The sequence below is a fragment of the Scophthalmus maximus genome, chromosome 9, assembly GCF_022379125.1.
Source record: "Scophthalmus maximus strain ysfricsl-2021 chromosome 9, ASM2237912v1, whole genome shotgun sequence".
In the NCBI taxonomy this organism is placed as follows: domain Eukaryota; kingdom Metazoa; phylum Chordata; class Actinopteri; order Pleuronectiformes; family Scophthalmidae; genus Scophthalmus; species Scophthalmus maximus.
Genome location: NC_061523.1, coordinates 8,537,534 through 8,562,748, shown reverse-complemented (window position 1 = coordinate 8,562,748; position 25,215 = coordinate 8,537,534).

Genomic DNA, 25,215 nt, shown 5'->3' with positions numbered 1-25,215 from the left:
ATATTTCACATGTATTATGAGTATGGTAAACAAATTATGGATCCTGGGAGTGTAGGTGTGTAGGGGGAGGGTGTTGATGTGTTTGCACCAAGCAGGGGATCCTAATCTCGTGGGGGGGGGGGGTCCAGACTATGTGAGGATTACAAAGGAGGTGTGGGGGGGAGTGGTTGGGCTACAGGTGCAGGAGCCCCTCTCTGCATGCTGAGCAGAAACATCTGATTTGTATTTGAATGTGTGTGTGTGTGTGTGTGCGCGCGTGTGACGAAGAGAGAGAGAAAGAGAGAGAGAGAGCTTCTCCTCCCCTGTTCCCAGAGGACAGAGTGAAACTTCAAAGGCATCCAGATTATCTTTCATTAATGCAAATCAGTGCGTTTGAAATGAAGTCAAATATATGAATGCACAGACACAGACTGTTGTGTGGATAGATGGTCTTTATGCGAATAGGGCTCTCTCCTCCACTCCCCCTTTCCCACCTCTCTCTCTCTCTCTCTCTCTCTCTCTCTCTGTCGCCCTCTCACAGTTGGAACTTTTTCCACGCTCCTGCCTCTGCTCGTCATTATGCCCTAATACCTCCACTGTCAACATCAAGGATGAGCTCGGCCCGCCTGGGGGTTGAGCAATCTGCATCTGAGTGTCACAGATGACCACTGCCGATCCCCGCAGGTGATCCATCACCATGGTAACCGGACGACGGGGACCGACTAGCAATGCAATAATTGATCAATGTGCAAACTGTAATTAAATGCGCGGCACTAATAACTGTCCTGGGAGCAATAGCCCTTCCACAAAGCGCAAAGAGAGTGGGTCCAGGATGGAGAGAAGATGGAGGAGGGGAGGAGTGGAGTGAGGGATAAGGAGGATGGAGATGGATATGGGAGGTATTAAAGAAGAGTAGAGTTGGAGGGAAGGAGGGGAGTGGGGGGTTGGGATGCTGCAGGCCTGGAATGAGTCGGCCTGGGTGAGAAGATCAAAGCTCAAGTGTTACGATGGACAGATTGAAAAGCATGGGGTCGGAGGAGGCAGAGCAGGGTGCTGTTGGCTGAATATCTGACAAGCAGGAAAAAAAGTAAATCAGGAGGGAGAGGAGGCCGGGAAGGAGGTTGACAGGAATTGGCTGCATAGGGAAAAATCTATCCTTTGAATTATGAAACATTTGAGAGGCCTGCCTATACGTTATTTTGTGTGAGATGTGTGTGCGCTTGTAACACTGTTTATAATCCAGTGACGACTCCAAAAGATGGGAGCATTGGGTGGAGTGGAGGAGAATTCAAATGCAGCCCTTTGTCTCCTAATCTCTTGCCACATCTTATTAGGCTGCACCTCCGTACACATCCTAATTGAAACCCGTCTTAAGTCTCGACAACAATGAACCGAAAATGCAATGCCCCCTGACGCGTGCCGGTCGGCGGGGGCACAAACACGCGATGCCAACGCGCGCCAAAGTCGCGGAGCTTGCGTGGGACATTCTTCCAAATCCCCGCGCAAACAATCAGGCGAGTTATAGAGTGTTTAATGAGATAAAAGCAGATAAAACCTTGTCTTTTGTTTTGTCTGTCCGCTGGGACCGCGAGCTCGGAGTGAGTTTGTGTTATCGGGATGTCTCCCCCGAGGCCGCTGCACGGCTGGAGAGCTCCAGGCATTAGCACACACTGCTCCGACTCGGGTGTGTGTGTGTGTGTGTGTGTGTGTGTTTCAACTTCAGTTTGTTGCTCCAGGTATAAACCAAGTGTTGAGCTTATTCAATTTGTCTTTTTTTATTTGGGTCCGCCTGTCTGTCTCCCCCTCCCCTGGCCCCCTCCTCTCCCCTGCTCTGTCTACACGTATGGGCATCCCGTCTGAGCACGGCACAGCACCCGACAGCAGCGCAGCAGAGGCACGTTCCGATTGCCCAGGAGGCGGCAAATTAAACAGCGCTGTGAAGGAGAAATTCTTCCCCTTCTCCCTTTTCATTTGAATTTGTGATTGCTTGCTGCGGCGTTGCCGGTCTGCCGCCGCACATTGGGAAGCATGAAATGAGGCGCGCTTTGCGGTGTTTTGTTGAGACTCGTGCGGTGCGGAGCGGACAGGATGCAGTGAAATCCCGTTTTCTTCCACACCAGCCAGGAATCGTTCAGGACAATGGGCCAGGAGCTCTGCCACATCGGACGGAGAATATCAGGCCTGAAATTTAAAAAAAATGCGCCGCCATCGCTGGCACCACCTCCGTCCTCCCTGCCCATCTGCCGGCCCCGTCTTTATCTCCGCCTTCACCCCTCTCATCAATTCCTCTCTCGTGGTCCGCGCTCGCTAGTTATCGCACATCATCAACTAATCGAGGAGCGGGGCCTGCTCTGTCAACAACCCTGCAAATCTAAAAGATCTTATCCGCCCCCGACACGTGTCTGCAAATACTTTATTCCCATAAATGATTCACGCGTCTTTGCATCCGATGGCGGAACTCATAACCTTGTTTACTTCCCACTTTGAATGTGATGTGGGTTTTTTTTTTATTGAACTGCAATTACCCGTGTGCAGAATAGCCAGAAAAAGGAGGAAATAGCACAAGTGTGTCCACACTCTACCTAGCTAAACTGGCTAAACGGCGACAAGCACTCTCCCCGTCAGATAAACAGACCAACAGGCATCGGGGGTGTAACGCACACTTTTCGCGATCCTCATTAGGAGAGGCCAACGCCAACGTTTGCCTTTGGCAAATTGGCGGCACATCAAAGCCTCCCGTTGATACAGCAGTGGATCAGATCAGAGACCCTCATGACCATATAATGTGACAGATGTTCTTTTTTTCCGACTTCAAAGCGATTCGACGCGAAAGGATCATATATTTTTCTGCATCATCACGGTGGGAAGATGAAAGATCGTGTGTTCTTTTGATTTTTATTGACTCTTCCCTCCAACGATCCACTCGAGGGTTGCGTCCGCTGCTATTTGGAAGGTCACGGGTCACTTGCCTTCATGGTGTAAAGAATATCTCTTGATGGAAAGGGATCCTTTGAGGGCCTCACTCTTCTGCAGCGTCCCCGCGTCACTCTAACATCTGCTTTGTTTTTCACCCTGTCCTGAAGCTACAGCTGCTTTTCTTCCCCCTTTCTCCTCTTTTATCCTTTACCCTCTCCAGTCCCCCCCATACTAATTTGTGTGTCGGCTAATGACACATTCATCTTCGGTCACCTTCAGTGCACTGCCTCTCAGAGCAGTTCTTGGCAAATTCTCTCGCTTTCTATAGTGGCTGCCAGTGTCAAAACATCAGAGGCGAGAGAGGCAGCGTAAATGCCAACAGGCGACGCTTCCTTCGGGATAATCACCGCCGCGTCTTCTCTCTTGGATTTCTCATGGGTGTGCGTGCGAGCTTGCATCCATGTGTGATTAAACCGCGCTGAGCGAAAAGGTAGGGTGCCATCAGTGATCCATTTGCGAAAAAGTAAGGGGGCTCCTGTGACCATGAAGGGGAAATGGGAAATGGCGTGTCCGGTGTTTTGGCAGGGTAATGGAGCTAAGAAGTCATTTAGGACCAGCTCTGCCCTGTCACATGCCTGTCACACCGCTGGCTCGGTAGTGTCACATCCGATGTGCGTCCGGTCGAGCGCAGCGCGGCGCGCCGCCATCTCCCATAGTCCCGCATCACTCAAAGACAACACACATCACGATCAAAAAACACACGCACGGACACACGTGTGCGCACATTGCATCACGGAGAAGGGAGCGGAGCTGCAGCGGCCGCCTCCGTCAAGCCATCAAATCTGTCCCCGCCAGATAAACATTGTCGCCGCACCGTGACATTTTCCCCGACGCAACCTGAGTGTGAGGGCTGCAAACGCGCGTGCGTGTCCCTATACGCGTGTGTTTTTGTGTGTGCGTCCCTCAGAGTGTTTTATTTATGCATGCAGAAATAACGGGCCTTTTATATAAAGAGCGAAATTAATGTATGACCCTGCTGTACTGGGTAATAAATCACCCGTCATGAAGGATGAGCGTTTTTTTTTCTTCCTTCTTTCTCTCGGCTCCCCTACCTAAAATGTTACCATTAGCATTTTGTTGTGTTGTGTCTCGATGAATGATTGTAGGATTTATGCAAAGAGAATTAGGTGATGCCAAGTGTTCATGGCACGGTCACGAGAGTCGTGTCAAACCCGCCTGTTTTCTGATCAATGTGAAGAGAGCAGCGAGTTGACTTCATTTGACTTGACGTGCACTTTAAACTCACTGTCAAGTTGCATTTAATTATTTGATATTTGTCCATTTTCATGCCATAGGAACTGCAATATTTGTCTTGCTGACGCACTTTGGACTGAGCATTATCTAATTGCTGTGACAGCAAGCGGCTTTCTCCTATCTGGGAAATGAGAAAAGTCCCCATTGGTGTCTGCAGAATATTTTTTTAAAAAGCCAGCATAATGACTTTCGTTCATTTTGGTAAACATAAATTAAATAATTTGGACGTGCTTCGGGGATGCTGAGCTAATTTGGCTCCTTATCTTTCCCATTTTTTACCCGGACTCCGATCCAACCATTTCACACCGAACACTCTACCTCTCGGTCAGACCGCTTCCAGAGGGTTTCACTTTCACTCTCAAAAGTCCTTCCACTTCCCCGTGCTCCATTTGTCCTCCTCCTCCCTTTCCCGCACCCTGCGCGAGGTTAAATTAATGTTTGACTGTGGGAGACTTGTAGATGGCAAATGTTCACATTCATTATGCATGACTTCCATGTTGCTGTTAATTTCTCGGAGCCAGCCAAGTCTAGGGAAATGATTTTGTACATTATGTTTGTTTAATGAAATTGTCACACTAATGGCAGGGAGGCTGATCAAGACGGAGACGACTGCTTCTGTTTGTCATCTTTATGACCTTTTTTTCTTTTCATTATTGTAACCGCTTTTCACATTTTCACCCTCACCCGGTATTTATGGACCGTTGCAATACTGAACGAGGCGGTGGCGGATTCTGCCCGATCCGTGAAAACCATTCATCTGCTCACAGATGGTAGCGCCCCTCAGCGCGCTCACTCATTTGTATCAATATTGGATGTATACATGCGCAGGTCAAGGCACACCTATTTGTACGTGTGCGCGTGTTGTAAGACTGCGCCGATGTGCGCATGTGTACAGCTCGCACACATGCACTCGAGGCCTGCGTGTGCTTTTGAGTACCGAGGATTCCTCTGTGCAGGTATATGTGAAGGGACAATTATGGGCAACTTCTTTATAACACAGACATAAATTGGATTATAGTGAATGTACAGGTATAGTCTATTTATTATGCTGTCAAAATTAAGGTAGAAAAATCCTGTAAATGCTTATTTCTCTGAGATTATTTTGCAGATAATCTCAGACTGTAAAGGCTCCTTCGTAGGCGTCTTCCAATTTATCTCTCACGTCAGCGTTCCTCCCTTCGTCCACGGGACCTTTAGTCCAAACACCTAAGAGTATGCACATGTGAACAGTGGGTGTGTGAGTGTTTATTGCAGTGGTGCTGATGTTGCCTCTAACCCAAAATCCATCACCGAGTCCAGCCATGCGATTACAGCCTGTCATGGGAAACGCTGACTACTGCTGCTACTCTATTAGGCCAAGTGCTTGTGTGCTTGTGAGTGTGTGTGTGTGTGTGTGTGTGTGTGTATGTGTGTGTGTGAGAGAGAGAATGGGTATTATCCCAGACCAGGTGCTAAGTGCTTCTCACTACCCCACTTTTCCTACTACCCATTTTCTCACATGTGGCACCTATCGCTCGCCACTCCAGGGCTGTGAATCAACCCCGTCCTGCAGAAAAGTGAGATTACTGTATGCTGCATTGCCACTGATTGATATCGGCTCTGCCACTTTCCATCTTCTTTGACCGCCATCCATTTTCTGTCCCCTGTTCTGACTTTGTAAATAAATACCCCGTCCAAAAGGCTTTACTCGTTTTAGTTTTTTCTTTTCTTTTCAAATCATCTACTCGGACAGACATTTGGAAATATGTCAAATAGTTTGTGTGTGGCTCGTGCTCGTGTGCGCACATATCGCATGCCACATACCTGTATGTGTATGTGTGTGTCGGCGCAGGAGGCCAGGCGGGCTGTGAAATGGGGATTGATGTGTCCATTTGGGGACAGGTGTTCAGAGAGTGACTGAGGGCGGCAGCAGCAGCGTCACTCCGCCTCGGTCTGCTGCCTCTGCTGGCGCGGCTCCACCACCGGCCTTGATTACTTGTTGTTATTGGAGTGTGAAATCTGAATATGCTTTTTCATCACTCAAAGTTTGGCTTGTGTTGGTGGAGGGAGGCGCGCGGGCCACGCCAAAGTGCTTGGTTTTATCACGTGCGGCTGGACTGGATTTCTTTTTTTTTTTTAAAGAAAATAACTGAAAAACAAAAAAACAAAACAAAACATCTAAAGGAAACACCACATTTGTCATAGTTATTACGATTTTTATGTTTTTACTGTATCTTAAGCCTTGTTAGTGCTGCGGCTCTCAGTGTGGCTGTGTGTCAGTGACTTCATTTCAGACTGAAATATCTTATCTTAAATAATATTTGAAGATAGGATGGATCCTAACGACTTTCATGGTTCCCAGACAACAACTATGGGGTGGACGGGCACCCAATTTTATGTAGACAATCATGGTTCCCAGAACATTAAATCCTTATGGCTTTATATCCCCTTGGGTCTTCCTTCTGTATCAACCCGAGGTTGACACTACTTGTTTTAACTGAAATGTCACCATGAGATTTCGTAGAGACTCCTGCAACAACTTTGCTGATCCTTTGACTTTTCATCCAGCACCGTCATAAGATCACTTTTTCAATTCAACCAAAATCATTTCTTTATCGCCTGCAAAACCAATGATATTCCATCCTCAGCTGCACTTCATGCTAAGCAAATGTCAGCATACTAATCTGTTAAACATCATGTCAACATCACTGTGATTACTTACTAGTATGCCAGTGTTAGCATTTAGCTCAAAGCACCGCTGTGTATGATGGCTGCGTTATTCTCAATTCAAAGTCGTGGTGGTGTCTGGCCACTTTAAGAATCCAAAATGTTGTCCAACACTACAATTTACTCTATTGATCCTTTATTTGGACCGCTTTATTTAAATGTGGAGTCGACGGTGTGAGTCTCAAGTGACGATACATGGTGTCCGGCATCAAAAAAGGGAGCTGGAGGGAGAAGTTAAAAGTCTGGGTCCATTCTCACCTGTGACACAGCATTAAATGAGTGTAAATGTCGGACCATCTGTGTCATTAAAATGACAAAAATGGTTGGACATAGGCCCCCGTCTAATCTGATGGTGGAAAGACGCCTGGGAAGTGGGGGTTTCAATACATTTTTTTCATTTCAAAACAATATTTCAAGACTAGAAAGACCCAAACAAGCATTTTAGCCCTATAAGAAATGATCTTCATCTGTATGTCCACTTGTGATTTGGTATCCATGTTAAATTCACCACTGGTAGGCGAGAAGGATGCTGTTTGTTTTCATCTGGGAAAGGTTCCCGTGATAGGGTTGTGATGAATCAGGGAACGATGCGTTGTGACTGTTAAGACCTGAACAGGCCTTATCGTGCATTGTGTCTGCGTCAGAGTTCTCCAACAAAAAACGGGGTCAGCAGCGCTTTCAGAGTTCTCAGTTTTAGAGGCTTGAAAACTCCGGAGTAGTGTAGACTCCAAAGATGTGTTGGCAACCGATTTTGTGTTTGTTGTGTGTCAAATGCCGTTCACCACGTCGCTCGGCAAGCATATCCATGAATCAAGACTTTGCCTAAATGACATCATGCTATGAGCCGACAGCCAGACCATCGAGCGTTTAAATAGCTGGAGTGTGTTATAAAAAGACGGAGAGCACCTGGCGAAAGTCTATTAATCTTGGGTGCTCGGAGGAGACATTCGTTATCAGAGTTTGGGAATTAAACATGAGCATGAATTCTTCAGAGGTGCAATATAAAAGAGTTGGATAATTTTAGAAGGGATCACTCCACCTGTAATTTTAGCTCCCCTCAAAGGCCTCTCTGTCTCCGCCGTTTAGAACTAATCCCTTTTGGAATTTGAAAGCTGTGTTCTCCAATATGGATTCACCAAGTGGATTAAAGAGACTCAATAGTTCAGGTTTTGTTTTTCATGTGATCAAGTGAAACCTGTGAGAGTGATTAAATTTTTTTCCGGCAAAGGGAAGAACCGTGTAAACATTTTCTATTGTGCCAGCAGGCGCTGCAAGTGGACCCGTTTTTGACTATGAAATGGCAAACACTTCTCTCTGCATCTTGACTATACATTTCTGTTAATTACGGTGAATGTGGCTATCATTCACGCTCTGCGTCACCTGCTGACGCCTGCTACCGGTGTGTTTTTCCAAACGCACATAAAAGCAGCGGGCATGTTTCTTCACGGTGATGTTTACAGCATTTTGCGGCGCCGGTGATATTGCGACACAGCATGATTGATTATTCTGACCGTGGCACTGGCTGCTTTACACAGATTAGCCTCTGACCTTATAGGTGAGAGATCACATCAACTGCCGAGGGGATGATAGGTGGGAAACGGGATGGTCTTAATTTACTGTCCCATTATCGCAGCCCAGTCAGGAAGGACTGGGGGGGGGGGGGGGGGGGGGGGGGGGGGGGGGGGGGGGGGGGGGGGGGGGGGGGGGGGGGGGGGCATAACAGAGACGAACAAACAAAGACGAGAAAGGGATTAATCAACAAGGAAGGTAGATGACAGAGAGCAAAGAGGGCCAAAAAGAAGAAGAAAAAACCCATTGAGAAGCAGGAGCCAGAATTGAGCCCTAATTTCTGACGTTTGTTTTATCTGAGATGGCAGGTGTGCCGGGTCCGGCACCTCGCAGGGCTCCTCTGGCCCGTTCCCACTGGCTGTGTGGCTCGCCTCGAGATAAGGCCGCAATGAAGCCGGATGGGAACGACGCACCCCGCCAAAGGAAGCCGCGAACCAGGCGGCCGGACCCGACTGTTGCGTCCGTCCCTCCTCCCTCGGCTACCCTTTGTCTCACAACATAAATTTGCTCTTTCATCCCCGTCCTGCTGGCTCCGTCTGTTCGGGGGACGTCTGTCGATGAAGGGGAAAAAATGAGTTGCACTGATCCCCGTGGCCGAGCCAGTGGAAGCCGCGTGTCCGTCTCATAAGACAGACGCCAGTTGAAGCCCCGATTCTGAACGTGGACTCTCAGGGCAAAATGATGAAGTGCAACATTTGTTAGCTTTACATCATCAAAGGCTAATGGGGGACGTTCCAGCATCACTGTATGCCATTCATTTCTGTAAAGAACACGAGGTTGAAGAGGACGATCGGAATCAGCAGAGGTCTAATTAGCAGAGCACATATTTTGGTGTCTCAATGTCGCCATATGGAATAAGTGTAACATCTTTGCAGTACTTCTATATGCTGAATGCTAACCCATAACTACGCAATGAGCCTTGGATGATAAAGATTCAATTGACACCACGTTGTTAGGCGCGTGTATCTCCGAACCTGAGGCCTCAAGCAATGTGCAGCTCAACGCATTGCCAACAATCCGATTCATTAAAGATACACACAGTGTGAATCACTGATGTGTAAGAAAGAAGAAGAGAAAGTTTCTTACAGAAGATAGAAATACCCCAGCCCGCCCCCCCCCCCCGGTTGAGGGTGCCTGTGTCTAATTACAGTTTTCCAACTTCACACATTCGACAATTAAACGATCTACGGATGCTCAGGCTCAACAACGAAGCATAGCGCACCGTGCCGTAACTATTGTGAGCAGATGGACGCGTTTCACACTTTCAGCAGGTTACGTTACTCAGCAGTGAGCAGAAAAGCGTTGGTGTTGTCTCTATACTTAAAAGCAGCATATTAAACAAAATGAAAAACCGTCAAGTGAAATGACCAGATCCCAAGAGGAATCTGGTGGCCGCTCTGTGAACTATGCTGGTAACGAAACCAATGCGAAGATCAATTGTTTACGTAATTTACTGATCACAAATGTTTTTTTTAATTGCAACCTTAACAGTAGAACTCAACCTAAACATACTTTGGCTAAAGTGTTAGCATTTTGTTAATCAGGAAATTGTTGGGAATTCCAACATGAACAATTATATATTTTTTTGTCTTCAGTTGAAAATTATGATAAACATCAATCTCGGCACGTAATCCAAGTCCTTGGGAACAGGAGTTGACACGTCAATCCCTGCTCACCATCCACTTACTCAATGGTTCCAGAGCGATTTTTAATGAAACGTCAAGCTCAACCTTTATGCGCTGCATGACGGTCCTAAATGTGCTCAGAATAATGAAAGAGCTCGACACCAATGACAGCTGAGAACACTGCATCTGCTGAAGACGACCAGGTGAGCGCTATGGGGCTGAAGCTCGGAAAGGAAGCAAGCGGGTAGATACTGAGTTGAGATGGTCTCGTCAAGTCCAAAACCGCCTGTTATAAAACATGTTTTTTCTAAAGGCGCCAACCTCATCTCATCTCATCTCATCTCATCTCATCTTCAACCGCTTATCCGTGGTCGGGTCGCGGGGGCAGCAGCTTCAGTAGGGGGCCCCAAACTTCCCTTTCCCTTGCGCCAACCTGCAGATTGATAATCTCTGACCCAACCCATTATGCAATGATGTGAAAATCACAGGCTGTCTGTCAAACCGGATGCTCACATGCAATTTGGTGCAACCTGCAGCTGTCATTACTCTGCAATGACAGGTTTCATGTCCCAATAAGGCATGACACCGAAAATACAGGTCTCTCAATCTTATGGCACACATTTATACTCTCAAATGCATTCATCTGTGTGTGTGTGTGTGTGTGTGTGTGTGTGCGCTTGTGTGTGTGCGTATGGGTGTCGTATACTAACTCTTGCCCCAGAAAGAAAAGACACTTGCACCAAGACTGTTAAGTGTAGCAGGTGTAAGCACAGACGCTCTGATAGCACCATGTGTTCAAAACCTGGCTTGTGCGTGTGTGTGTGCGTGCGTGTGTGTGTGTGTGTTGATGTTTTTTTAAGGCAGAATGGATTTCACATTAGTGCTCTTGTTTCCTCTTCCTCCCCTCCTTCGCCCTCTCCCTCGCCTGTCCCTCTATCCCACTTTCTCTCCCCTCCCATTATTCTCATTCTGCACTAGAGGGCCGTCAGCGAACCATGAATGCATTATACTGTCTGCTCCATTGTTTGTGCGGTTTCTCTGTGCCCGTGCCCCGCTCCCTCCCAATATTTGTTTTCATTAATCTCAATGGGCGCCTGCTGCGGGTGTCTTGATGGCTTTCTGGGTTTTCGTCTTTTGTTTCCGCAGTGCAGCTTTTGTCTCTAGGCGCTGGCTCTTCCCTGTTTTGTTTTTGTCTGCTTCCGTGCTTGTGTTGGCATGTGAGCGAATGCGTCCGTGCACATGTGCACATGGGGCCAGATGCGCGTCGTGCATGCTTCTCGTCTGGTCTTCACACGTGGAAATGTGTCCCTCCTCGTTTCGTGTCTTTCCCTTAATCTGGCCTCATCACTGTGGATGCAGAATGGACAGTTTTTCTGATCCAAAAGCAACAACATTCATATACGCATAGCGTTAACCGTCCTGTTTCTGTATATTACCTCATCATATACACAAGAAGTCTAATATTCAGTTTTTTATACAATAAAGTGTCTGATATTTCCAACAGTTTCATCACAACTGACCTAAAATAAGCCAATTACCGCCCATGCAGTCAGATATATTATAGGAGTTTGGCAGCTGTTTACATATATATTTTTGAAAAAGTCAGTCTATGAACTCACACTAAACATCTCCTCCTCTCCTCTGCCTCTATTATTGAGCATCTTGTTGCTTTGTTTGGCTCAGACGGCTGGTGTTTTGCCATAAGGTGGACAAATAAATCATCTCTGAAGAAAAATTTAAAGCTGTCTGTTGTTTTTCCTCCCTGCTACCCTCCTGCTCTTTGTTCCTGTGTTGCCTGTGTTCCCTCTTTCATTTTCTCCCATTCATCCTCTCACCCCCCCCCCCCCCCCCCCCCCCCCCAATTTTTGGGTCCCTCCCCAACTCTGCTGGCCTCTCTTCCTCTGATGTGTGATTCGTTTTTTTCTGTCTTTATTCGTTTTTGTTCCGTTTTTTTTTTCTTCTTCTTCTTTATTTTATGTTGTGAGGCTCTGTATGTTTTGCACACATGCAGGTCGCTCCATGTTTGAAATGTATGGATTTGCCCACTGTTACAATTTCCAGCCGCTCCACAGGATCAATTCCAATTAAATACCAAAAAAGGGGCCTCTATTCTCTCCCCTCCTTTGGCTCTGCAGTCTCACAACAGTGTGTGGGCTAACATTTCTCTGCTCTCCCTTATCCCCCCAACCTGTCTGACTCAGATATTACCTTTTTCTATATGCCCTTCAATCCCTCTGCGCTCACACCAGGGTCTTCTGATGCATGGCACAGTGATGCATAAACATGGCATATCATGTACCATACAGGGAAGCTGTGTTTCTACGACCAAAGAACAATTCTACATAGTTAACCAAAGTCTTGTCCTTACCATAACATACCATGACATTCAGAGAATATTGTGCTATTACACGTGGAAGAATCAATTGGGACATATCAACCTATGGAGGAAAATGCAAATATTTACTATGAATAAATATTATTGCAAGTAAAGCGTTCACAAACCTTAAGCAAAATGGACTTGGGATTTTTAAAAATTCTCATACTCTTACTTTCATTTTGCACCTGCAAGTTGCATCATGGCGAACCTGAACCCATGCGTGTGTATGTGTCTGTATTCGTGTGAGCGTTTATATCGAGCTGTGTTCATGCACGAGTATGTGTGTGGGTGTATGTGAACCCAAATCTGGCGTGTGTCAGATGATTTGGCAACTGTGGACCATAGGCAATGTGAAGTCCTTTTTTAAATTTTTTTTTACCCAAGGCATTTCTTCTCCACAACTGCACGAAACTGTGTGTCTGTGTGCGTTCGTGTGTGTACACATAGCTGCAAGTGTGTATCAGTTAAAAGTGGAGCTGATAAGAGCTCCAGGGCTTTAACAATCCTCACACTCATTTTTCAACAAGGACTGTCCCCCCCCCCCCCCCCCCCCCCCCCAAATGGATGTTGAACATTGACCTGATTACACCACAAAAGTACTGAACATACCTGTTGCAGTTTTCAGTTCATGAGCTTTAGCAGTTAATGTATTAAAACATTCACGTTTTACTAAAGTTTGACTGGGTTCTTTAACACTAACGACGAGTGATAATATTACTCTTTGGTTTTTCTGTGCTCATCTTACATCTGAGCTTATTTTGTGACACCTCAGGTCCGGGCTCAGGATGGGCTTTTCATTGAAGCAGGAGATGGTTTGACCCTGTTCATACTTTGCATTGAGATATGTCTTGTGTGATCAGATCACAAGTGGAAACTTCACAATTTCGTCCACGTTCACACCTGGTATAAGAATGCGTCTCCAAATGTGTTGTCGGATGACAACTTGTGATCAGATCTCACCTGCCTGCTTCATATGCGAAAAGACCCAATGTGTTGCTTTTAGCCAGTTTGACTATGACAGCTGGATCTTTGTGTGTGTGTGTGTGTGTGTGTGTGTGTGTGTGTGTGTGTGTGAGAGAGAGAGAATTGTGAGGAGTGGAGGAGTGGCTGAGCGAAACATTGTGCTCAGCTTTTGCAAAAAGAATAGAAAATCAATATGTGGCGGACAATGTTGATATTGTGGCGGCCACAACAAATAAATCAATCTATAGGAAAATTGAGACGTGTATTAATAGTTTGGGCTCATTGTGAAACTGTAGCGGACCACAGGACATAAGCTGAGTAGGTGTTCCTTCATTGTGGCCCAGGACATTTTATTGTCCTAAACATGTCTGGAGGGAATCGTTAATGTTATGAATAGTTGTTACAGCAATAAAAAAGAACAAAAAACAGTTGGACTTTTTTGGGGAAAATACACTTATTTGCCTGCTTGGGGGGGGGGGGGGAGATCAATACAGCTCCCCTACTGGCATGGTAAATGGAGCCAGCAGCTAGTTAACAAGACTTGAAAAAAGAGGGAAACATCTAGCCTGTTTTTTAAAAATGTATTACCAGCACCGATAAAACTCACACACTAACACGTTCAGTGTTGTTTGTTTAATCCCACTAAAATCGTGGAATCAAACAAATAAGATATAACACACTGAAAAGTGAGCTGTGCAGGTGCCGACAGATGCTTTATTGCATTTATTGATGTTCCTGTCGAACTGTTGGCAAGAAGGCAAATAAGTGTATTTTCCCAACAACTGCTTCAAGGTGTCATTCGGGCTGAGCAACTAATACACGCGCTCACAGTGAACAGTTATAAAAACCCTTTGACGGAAGATGATTCTAAAAGTCCAGCATCCATCCACTGACGCAATCTGCAAATCCTTTCTTCCCACCTAGCTGCATGTAGAGCCCATCACTTCCTGCAGTGGCATTGTCCAGTTGGCACAACTTCAACCTGTGAGGACCAAATTGGTCCAAATTGATGTAATTCTCAGGGATACCCGGCTGGATTAATTCATTTTCTGACTTCAGTTAACAAAGCCTGATTCCGCCTCAAGCACGCAAGTTCCAGTTCAATTTGCTGGGACAGGGTTTAAGTGAACACCTGAGAAACCCCTTTCTTCACTGACCTGTAATTGTCTTTGGGCTTAGAACAACCTTGAAGAAAAACAAACAGTCAACTAATAAGCTAAACAGATGATATGGCTGCATACCTGATATTAGTACTGTAATCTGTAACAGGCACTGTGTCATTTAACTGGGGGAAGTTACATGCATAACCCTACAGGTCAGGCCAAAGCATCAATCCTCCTCTGCACACACTAACACACACACACACACACACACACACACACACACACACACACACACACATAGACACTGTATGTGGCTGTGTAAAGTAGTGGACATTCATAAGTCCCTCTGATCCCTCTGATTAAAGAAATCCCTCCAAGCTTCTAGAAACCTGAGAGAGGGAGAGTGAGGGAGAGAGGCAGTGAGCTCATTCATTTGCACATGTAACATTATACCTCAGAGGATTGACCTTTGACCTCGCCCTCCACCCCCCCATGTGCTCCCTCTCTTTTTCCTCTCCCTTCGCTCTCTCCTGGTACATCCTCGCCGCTAAGCCTCAATCATCGGCACTACAGAGAATTAATGAATTATGAATCCCCATGGATACATTAACTACACCCACTTCATATGCCATGGCTCAAATTACATCAATATATGCTTTGTGCATTTGTAAATGCCTATCAATTATTGATGTGGTGTCATTACCCAAGCAATGTCTGTCGTGGATGAGCAATATGTGTAATGCCGCGGTGGTTCCTAATCTTTAAGCATTCAGATTTCTTTGGCATTCAGATCGTATTGGGATCCAGGGGATGCGACACCGGTGTGTATTGAACAGAGCAGAATCACAAGTTGTAAAGAAAACACTGTGGCACATTATCACCTCATCATACTCTGGTACACTGCTTATATCTACAGCCAGCATGAACAGAGCAACCTTTGCATTGAGGTGTAGTCCTGTTTGCCATCATTCACTCTCCTTTTAGCTTTGTTTTGTTCTCCACCGACTGCTAAGGGAAATATGCAGCTATTTAGCAACCAAAGGCTGTCGTTAACTTGTTCAACAGTTTGGTGCTGGTCATGTAGCACGATGGGTTTTTTCGGAGCTTTTTCCACTGAAGACAACAACCTGCAGAAGCATGAAACAAAGCGGTAGAAATAGGAAATAGAAAAAATGATTTTGAAATACTCCATAGGGATAATGCTCTTCGGGTTTGTTATCAGCAGTAGTCATGCTATTGTCCTAATACTCCTTGTGACCCTGAGAGACCTGGTTGTGAATGCATTGGAGTTAGCCCAGAGGTTCCAAGATCTAAGGTGTCTTCATTTGCTCCCACTCCTTTTAGGCCGCGTTGCCTAGCCCAGTGGCCGCGTAGTCATGTAATCATGATATCAATAAAAAAGGAAAATCAAGCATCTCTTTAGAGATATTCCCCGAACTTTGTAAGGTTTGAGGAAATGACTGCGGATACTAAAAGTCGTGAAATCTGTCAGAGCGATTGATGCCAAACAAACACGTGACAAATAAATCCTGACATTCTTTAGACTTCATCTTCCTCTGCGGTAGAAGATGCGACCCTACTGGAGAATTAGCACCGTCACCTGCTCGAAGATACACGTGACATTCACATAATGGTAGTGGCTGGGGACACAGAATAAGTAGCATTTTAATTTTTTTTTATGAAAACCCTGTTTCTATGGACTGACAACAGTCTCCATTGACTCTGTTCACATGTCCATGTAAGTCACGTGGGGGTGACGGATGTAGTAGAGCCAGGGATTTTGGAGACTGATCCCCACTATGGACTAAATGTCAGGATGTTGTCCTCTCTGCTTCTTTGACTTTGACCGCTCTTTTTTCTTTCACCTGTCTTTTGCGAACCCCCAACTTTTTTTTTTTTTTTAGAGGTTAGCACCTGAAATGTTCTTCAGCTCCTTAAATAATCGATACTAGGTATACTAGTCCTTTTAAGAAGTTATGTATATATTTAAATACATAGATGTATTGTAACACATTCATTATACCCATGCATACCCCCTTGAAAATTCCATTTGGCTTGATCTCCATCTCGCTCATTGTCTCTCTTTGCCGCTCACTCCTCCCCTCTGATGCAGAAATCCATAGTGTTGTAAATGAAGCTGTGAGAATCGATGCTGCAGGCAGGGTAATGCCGGAGCGCTGCCACCAGTGTATTGCTACAATGATCTAATGGTTAAAAACACATTCGCAAACAGAAAAGGGGATGGTAGATCTGAGCCAGCAGCACGCCCACAACGCTCTCGCCGGAGACACGATCAAATTAAACAACAACTATGATGGGTTTCTGCTCTGTGCCCCCGCTACCACACGGCCACATTTTTTCTCCGACACGCACTCCTCCTTTTTCTCTCCCGCTATTGACAAGAGCCTCCACTGGGGTAGATTTATAATGGAATGCATGACATGATTTGTTTCGAGTTTAGGATGAAGGCCAATTAGTTTAACAAGTATGAGACAAATCTTGTTTGACAAAAGTTGATGTCGGGGGCATGTGAAACACATCCACTGGGAGACATTGTGTTAGCTGGAGGCAAACAAAAACACACACGCACACACAGAGACATTTCACACATCACATTTCACACATCACATATTTTCATATGGATCCACCATTTTCTATCCACTGGATTTATATCCAGCAAGAGAATCAGGGACAAAACCTAGAATGTTTCATTATAAAAAAACAAAAACAGGACTGCATTGTTACATTATTAACAAGCACAACCGAGAAGCAGCACTGTTGCAAGTGCTTGGATGGCATCCAAGAAACATTCCTATAGAACCTTTTTGACGTCAGATAATTTCTCTTTTTTGTATGGTTCCCCCCACTCCCTCCTCGACAGTGACCTCTTTGTTTCACCTCTTCTTATTTCCTGCAGGATTGATATCGCTCCACCTCTGTGTCCGTGTTGCCACAGCAATGCTCTGGATTATGGAGACTCCTCATCCCTATCGTAAACAGCGCGCAGAGGCACAGATGCTCACACGCAAACACGCATCCATCAGCATGAGTATTCTTCAGTTGGCAAACAGCAGATGACGGCGACTCCTGTTAAGACTGCACGGGAACAACTTATTTACCTGCACAATCACGTACTCATCACATACTCGACTTCGTGCAGGTTTTCAAGGTTAGTTTGTACGGGCTTTGCATTTTTTTTCTCTGCCCTATTGGTGCACAAGTGTCATTTCGTTTGTGTTTTGCCAGGCCAGTGTGCAAAGGGTCAAAATGTCGCCTCTCTCTGTGTCCTGTCAAGAAGATTAGAGCCCTCATCCCTGCTCACACCGGCTTCGATCAAAAGCAAACAATACGTCTGCGCCCACGCACACGCAGACACGCACGCACACACACACACACACACACACACACACACACACACACACACCAGGCGCACACCAGACGCACGCACACAAATTTAACAGCCACCCCTTTCCCCTGCTATCTATGCATATGAGATATGGTCACAGGCTCCATCCATGCAAACACCACAGGGAGAAATGAAGTGTATTGTCATCGTTGTAGTCAAACAGCAGGTTGACCAGCAGGGTCTGAGATCGTATCACGCCAGGCGTCCTCTGGTGTCCGCTAGCTTACCGGGGCATTGTGAACACAAAACTTTGACTTGAGTCATGGTCTGATCCTTGTCTCAAATCCACTGAGCGGCAGAGTCAACAGGCGATGGGGGCGCAGATAGACAAGTCTGGGCAGAGTCAACAGGCTGCACCGGCTCTGGACAGGAGCTCTGTTTGTTCGCTGTGGCTGATCCCCGCTCTATTCATCTGGGCTTGGCCTTTTCCCTCTACCCCAGTTTGGACCCTCGGATGAACACGACAGATTACATGTGATCTCAAAGGTATTTTCATTGAGGTCATCATCCCAGACCGTGAAGCTGACTCTCTGCGTCCCTGCGCTCGACTTTAATCACACTCCCTCTCACTCCTCCACCCCCCCCGCCCCCATTCAGTGATTTTCACCCCCCCCCCCGTGCCTCACGACCGGCCCCCGCTGATTAACATTTTTTTGACGCAAATGCGTGTTGTTCCAACAACGCAGAGTGGCGAGTGCTTGAGATGTAATTAGAATTAAGGATATTGATCACAAGGGGCCAGACGGTGGCGGCATAAATAATAGCTAGCATGAATAAGTGAAAGCGATAGGTGAGCTCTCGGTGATTTATGTACGGACTCCTGTGGTCCGCGGCATAAATCACCAAGAGCCATGTTCTTATTGAGTTATGAAGCCCCGCAGTTGCAGCAGAATAATGGCCAACTCTATGTCTTGTGCTCGCGCTCAATCCATAAGATAACAGCCATCGACCAATAAGCAAGCAGACGAGGCTGTGTTGTCCTGAATCAGTTTTTGGCAAAGTACTATGTATTCATCAGACTTTACGTCACCATGGAATGAAAGTCCTCAAGTCCGATATTTGTATGTGTTTTCGCTCCTTTATATATATGTATATACATATATATGTATATATGTTTGTATATATGTTAAAGTAATTTGACTTGTTGTCATACCGACACAGTCCTAGTAAAGCAATTCATTTTAAGTTTTGAATCCTTTTTATTCTGATGTTTTTAATGGCTCTTTAAATAATTTATTTGATCTCATATCAAATATTGGCAAAACGTCTTCAAAAACCCACTGAAACTTGTCGTTAACAACATGAGCCAGCCAAGGTGCACACGTTGAACCTGCCTGAGGTTCGAATGGCCACTGGTTTCTTGTTATTTCTCTGGACGGGAGCTCGTCTTTGCAGTTGGCAGGCAGCTAGTTAGAGTCCCCTGCAGTTTGTGCTGCATCCTTCACACACCCCTCCTAAGTGACACTAAGCCCGAGCAACAGGGGAGAGTTTCTAACAGGGACCGCGTACAGCCATTACCCCGAGTCTCTTAAGTAGTGTCGGTATGGTGCGCTGACAGATCCGGTATCCCCCCTCTGCTACTGTGCCGCTGCCACCGGCAGGGAGAGCGAGATTTCATCCAACCCGATCAAGCACGCGGAGGAGAACAAACAGCCCTTCAGACGGCACACATCAAAAAACAAACATGCACTACAACAGAGGAGCGCTTTTGGGTCTAGTGTGTCCGCCTTTGTGCGAGTGCGCGTATGCTTCCCGGTGGTGATGTTATCTGTCTTTAGTATGAAGCACTCGCTCTCTGTTCTAAACAAACACAGCGGTGCAGGGCAGCTCAGGTCAGCGTTGACTGCTCTCTTCTATCATGCATTCGCTATGTGTTCCGATGACCCGCACACACACAGCTGCCCAGCCCCCCCCCCCCCCCCCCCCCCCCCCCCCCGCTCCACGCCAGCTCTCTGGGGCCGTGCAGAGAAAACCTTTCATCAGACACAATCGGAGAGAAAATATTTTAGCCCAGGAGGAAAACAACGGGGGCCGGGGGAACAGATTTTGATTTAAAAGTGACGGCGAATGATGGGGCTCGGGAGCAGTCCCTGAATCTGGACCTGTCCCTCATTCCAGAATGTAAATGGCCCACATCGACACATTTGAGGGGTAAACAGGTTTGAATTTCAACTTGCAAATCATACAAACACATGCACACACACAGCACGGAGAGTCCAGACTTGTAAGCACGCACACACACGCACGCACACACACACACTCACACAATACAGACAGGCACACAATCAGTCCCGCTCTGCATGTCTTTCACTGCTGAATTGATCTCATTGCACAGGTCAGTGAACGCCTCGTTCTCTCTCAGCGTCTTTTGAGGCCTGCAATACAAAGCGGCCATTTCGGGCGGGAAAGGTCATAACACAAGGACGTTCAAAGCTCACGCTCATGCAGAACAGCATTTCCAGACAAATTCAGAGCTCTAGTATGTTGCGTGATGGGTAAATTTAATGTCGGGCCATCCATTTGTGTTTCACGATTTTTTCACCACATGGTTTCAGGCCATTCTGAATGACAGGGTGTCAGGGATTTGGCTCCGAAAATAGGCACACGCCAAAAAAACAAACACTCGACAAATACCTTGGAGCAGCTTGCAATAATTGAACAGTTGAAAAACAACTTCAGGAACCAAATCACAATCAGTAAACCTCAGTCTCCCTCTAAAACCAACTTCCAAAGGCACGTCCTTCCAGTGCTGTCAAGTTGACGGCTATTTTGGAGTTGCCAAATTACACACCATTGAATTCAACAAATTAATCATGATTTTCGCTGACAATAGTGCGGCGTAATAAAGGGAGACTGACAAAAAAGGAAAAGCCAGGCGCATCAGCACTTCCAAATTAATAGTGACTGACACCCACACCCCCCACACACTTAATTAACGGGAAACAAAACACAACAAGAGCATCCATCTAGATATGAGAAGACGAAGAATAGGTCAACCTGTGTCATTCTTCGTTTGTTGCCCATTGACAGGGAAATGTAACACTGAGATGGATAGTGTGTGTGTGTGTGTGTGTGTGTGTGTGTGTGTGTGTGCGTGTGCGCGCGCGCGCACAGACGTGCTCGAATGTTGTTTTTCTAAACTGCGGTCTCTTAAGCAGACACCTAACACGCCCCGGGCCCCTGACATTGAGTTTATAAGCAGACATTATTTTTAGCGATGCTGTCATGTTTCTCAGAGTGACAGCTCCTAAAAGCTTCCACGGGCGAACCCATCCCTTTTTGCACTCTAAAGCCATGTCTTCTTAACAGCGACGGCGGGGCTATTATCTTACAAGATGAAAGCCGACGCGCCGCTATCCTTTTCATTTTTCTGCAAAGACCATCGCTTTCTCGCTGAGCCTTTTGATGTTTGATTTGTCCTCTGATTCCTGGCGGCCAAGTGGCCACGGTCAATATTCGGCTATCATAATAATATCCGACCGTCGGAGGTCGAGAGGCTGTTTTTGCCCCAATTTAAACCGCACTCGGTTCGTGAAAGGAATAGCACAGAGAAGGGACAGCGGGAGGTGAGGGAGGGGTCGGCGCAGCGTTTTAGAGAACCACTCCGGAGAAACGGGACACTCCCAGGCACTTTGTCACATCAATTAGGAATTCTATCTGGGCAATGGGATCACGGCCTGCAGGGCAGTGGACAGGACAGCCGGTATATATCTTGTTGGCGTGTTTGTGCGTGTCTGTGTGTTTTTGTGTACGTGTATGACGGGCACAGAGAGAGAGGAAGACAAAGGATGTATCCTTTGAACTATTGACTTTTTGCCTCAGCGACCCCCCGGGACAGCTAATTTTAGCCAGTGTTTTGCCGTAGTTCTAATTGCCTCCGATTGTTAATTTCCTCCTCACTGAGAACGAACGGAGGCGGTGGGCGTCCTTCGCTTTCTCTTTCCTCTCCTGCCTCACTTTCTCACCAATAGGCAGCCGGGCCTTCAGGCTGTCAGTGAGGGGAACAAAGTAACTGGGTGATGAGCCGGGCGGCCGTTGTCTGATCACACGGACTGATGCTGTGCCAAACACCACCGCCACTGGCTCCCTCGACAAGGTTCCTCTCATAACAGAGGAGCGCACTCCCGACTTGGGCCTGCTTTTCCTGTCCTCTTTTTTCCCCTCCTCATCCCCCGCATCTGCCTTTTTCGGGGTTGTCGTCTTTCCACGACCTTGCTCGTTGTCTCTTCCTGTGGCGTTTCAACGCAACGGCGGGGAAAGCGGCACGTGTGCGGTAATCCCTCGCCTCCTCTCGCTCTCTTTCCTTAATTGTTCTCCGAGTGAGAAGGTGGGCTCCCTGCTGTGTGCAACATCACTGCAACACACAGACACGCACTGTATATTACCCTTATGGGGAATCAGCAATTTTGAAAAAGCAAAATTTGAAAAGGCAACATTTGAATGCAAAGCATCACCCCTTCCTGTGGCAAAGCTCCAAAGGCAGTACAACACACACTTGGAGAGAGTGGCATTGTTTCGCAGACTTACAAATGTGCATCTAGTTGGCACCCCCTGCTACACACGGCTCTGACGGCCCCCGTCTATAGTGGATCAAATCCTCCGAGATGTGTGTGCGAAACAACTATATTTTTGTTCTCCGAATAAGCTGACGTCCCTTCAGATTTGTGGCTCCCAGCTGCAGCGGGCTATGTATAAATCAATGCCTTGGTGGGCTAGAGAGAGAGAGAGAGAGAGAGAGAGAGAGCAGTTATATTTACTCTGTTTCCTAGCTAGCAGCACTAGCTGTACTGGGGGGGGGGGTGAAAAAAATTCGATACACACCACTGGAAGGCGAAGGCCTTTTCCCTCTCACATACGGGAATGGCAGCTCTGCTGATAGAGAAAGACTAATGAAGGAATACCAGCCCAGTCAAGCAAGAAAACACACTGCAACACATCAACAGAACAAAAAGCTGGGTTTTTGTCATGCTCCACAGGAGGAGAAGTGGGAAAACAGGATTGTTACACACACACACACACACACACACACCTGTGGCACACGTCTCGTATAGCCTCACAGTCGTCTTGCAAAGGCCCCAAATCTTTCTAATACGTTTTAATTTCAATCCAGAGCAGTTTATTGATTCAGATGAAGCACTGTTCTTCATTTGCAGTCTGTCTGCAGCACCGACTACTGAATTAAGGTTGATGGCAATGAATTATACATGCAGTCTGAAATGTAATTCTCTTCATTAGATGACAAATCTCTTGTTTGAGTTTTGCACACCGTGGTTATTATAATGCTTTTATTATTGGCCACTGGAGTTGAGGGATAGAGGAGCAATAGTCTTGTCATCACTGTAATGCACTGCTGCTAATTCATTAATTCAACTAGCGAATTAAAGTGAAATCAAATGCAGTTGTTGCAACATTAATTCCAACGTAAGAAAACATGCAATGTCCGCTTATCTCCGGTGACAAATTGAGTGAGGTGCTTGTGTGGGTTCGGCGAGTGTGTGCGTCTCTTTCTGGAGTCCTTGTGTGTTTGTGCTGCCGTGTGCCGGTGTGTTTCTGCGGGCCTTGAGAAATGAGGGCTGGGCCTGGTTAATAATAGTGGCCGAGAGGGTCTGTTAGCGTAGTCCACTACATCACTCCTCAGCAGGGAGACATCTCCGGGGCGCTGCGCTGCGGTGATGGAGTGTTGGAAGGGGAACAGACTGGTCCAGAGAGCCAGTGATGGAAAGGGGATCAGAGGATGGAAGCTGGAGGACAGATGTGTCGCAGGCGGCGGGGAGGCGAGAAAAGTGAACCAGTGCGATAGTTTCATCCCTTCCACAAACCCACAGCAGGATCGGATGCTCCACCAACTATCCTTGGCTAGATGAGAGGGTTATAGTTTTGGTTTTTTTACCCTGTTGACGCAGGGCAGATCTTTGGATGAGAAATCTATCCTTGCATTATGTTGTACATGGGCTTCAGAATAGATTTTAAAGGAATTGTACATTTTGAGAAGCGCAATTACAATATGTGGAACACGCACACTACAAATATATACTAACTGGCAGTTGTGCTAAGTTGGCAGTAAAGCTAATAGGTCTGTTTTCCAAAATGTCAAACATTTTTTCCGATAAGTTCCTTTGACGTACTTTTAATTTTCCTCTGTCCATCAGACGTAAAGGTTTTCCCAAGGCTTATTATCACGGAAGAGGAGCTTATGTTGTCTGCGCAGAACCTAATATTATATAACTGTTACCACAAGAATGATAAAAGAACAAAGTAGGTTAATTTAGTGTATTACCCATAATGCATTCCAACACTATACATTTGGTATAGAATACATTGATTTAATGAATTGATTAAGGCCTTATGGATTTGTAAGCATTGACAGCATCAGAACCAGCAAAGACAGCAAATCAGAAAGACTGTTCGTTTACTGAATTGGTGTGCGAACGTATGCCTCATGTTCATGTCAACAGTTCATCCCTGCAGATGTGTATTATGGAAATAAATAACTATTGACCTCATTAAAAGTCTCCAGATGGAGGCACCATAAACATATTCCTCGTCAAACATACTGCGGCATATGTATGTACAGTTGTGCCCAGAGGTGCAGAATGAAATGCACAATGTGTTGTGGACAAATACTCTCCTGATTGTTGAGCTTTCAGCAGCATCATCATTAAAAATACAAAACCTTCTGACTATTTTTATTTATTCTGAAGCACCTTCTGAAGTTTGTTTTTTTTCCAACCTCACCAGCTGTCAACAGCATCTGCACTAACCTACTACAGACTACTGTCGGTGTAACCGGTGGCCTGACATCCCTGTCATCACTGAAACATGATTGATGAGCTCTCCTGGTCTTCCTTGAACCTGTCTGGGTTTTTTTTTTGTTGGTGTCTCTGTTTGTGCTTTATTTATTTGGAGCCCTTTTTATCAGTTGCAGTGAAAATGGAGAATTTGAAGTGAAGTCTGGCTGACATGGGAGCGGTCCCGCAAAGTGAAGGATGACTGCAACACGCTGGTGAAAGTGAGCAAGGCTGAGCGAAGAGACAGAGGAAACGCTGAACAGAATATTGTGCCAGAGCGGCGAAATGCAGGAAATGATTTGCCGATTTGAACAGATTCCTTTCGAACCAAATGAGCAGTGGCGGAGAAACGAGGATCTGCAAAGTCTTCTTTTCCCCTTTTTGCACATTGAAAAGACACTATTTGTTAAATTAGTCTCTTTTTAAAATTGTTCTCCAAATGCAGCTCATGCCATTTCCCTTCGTCAGC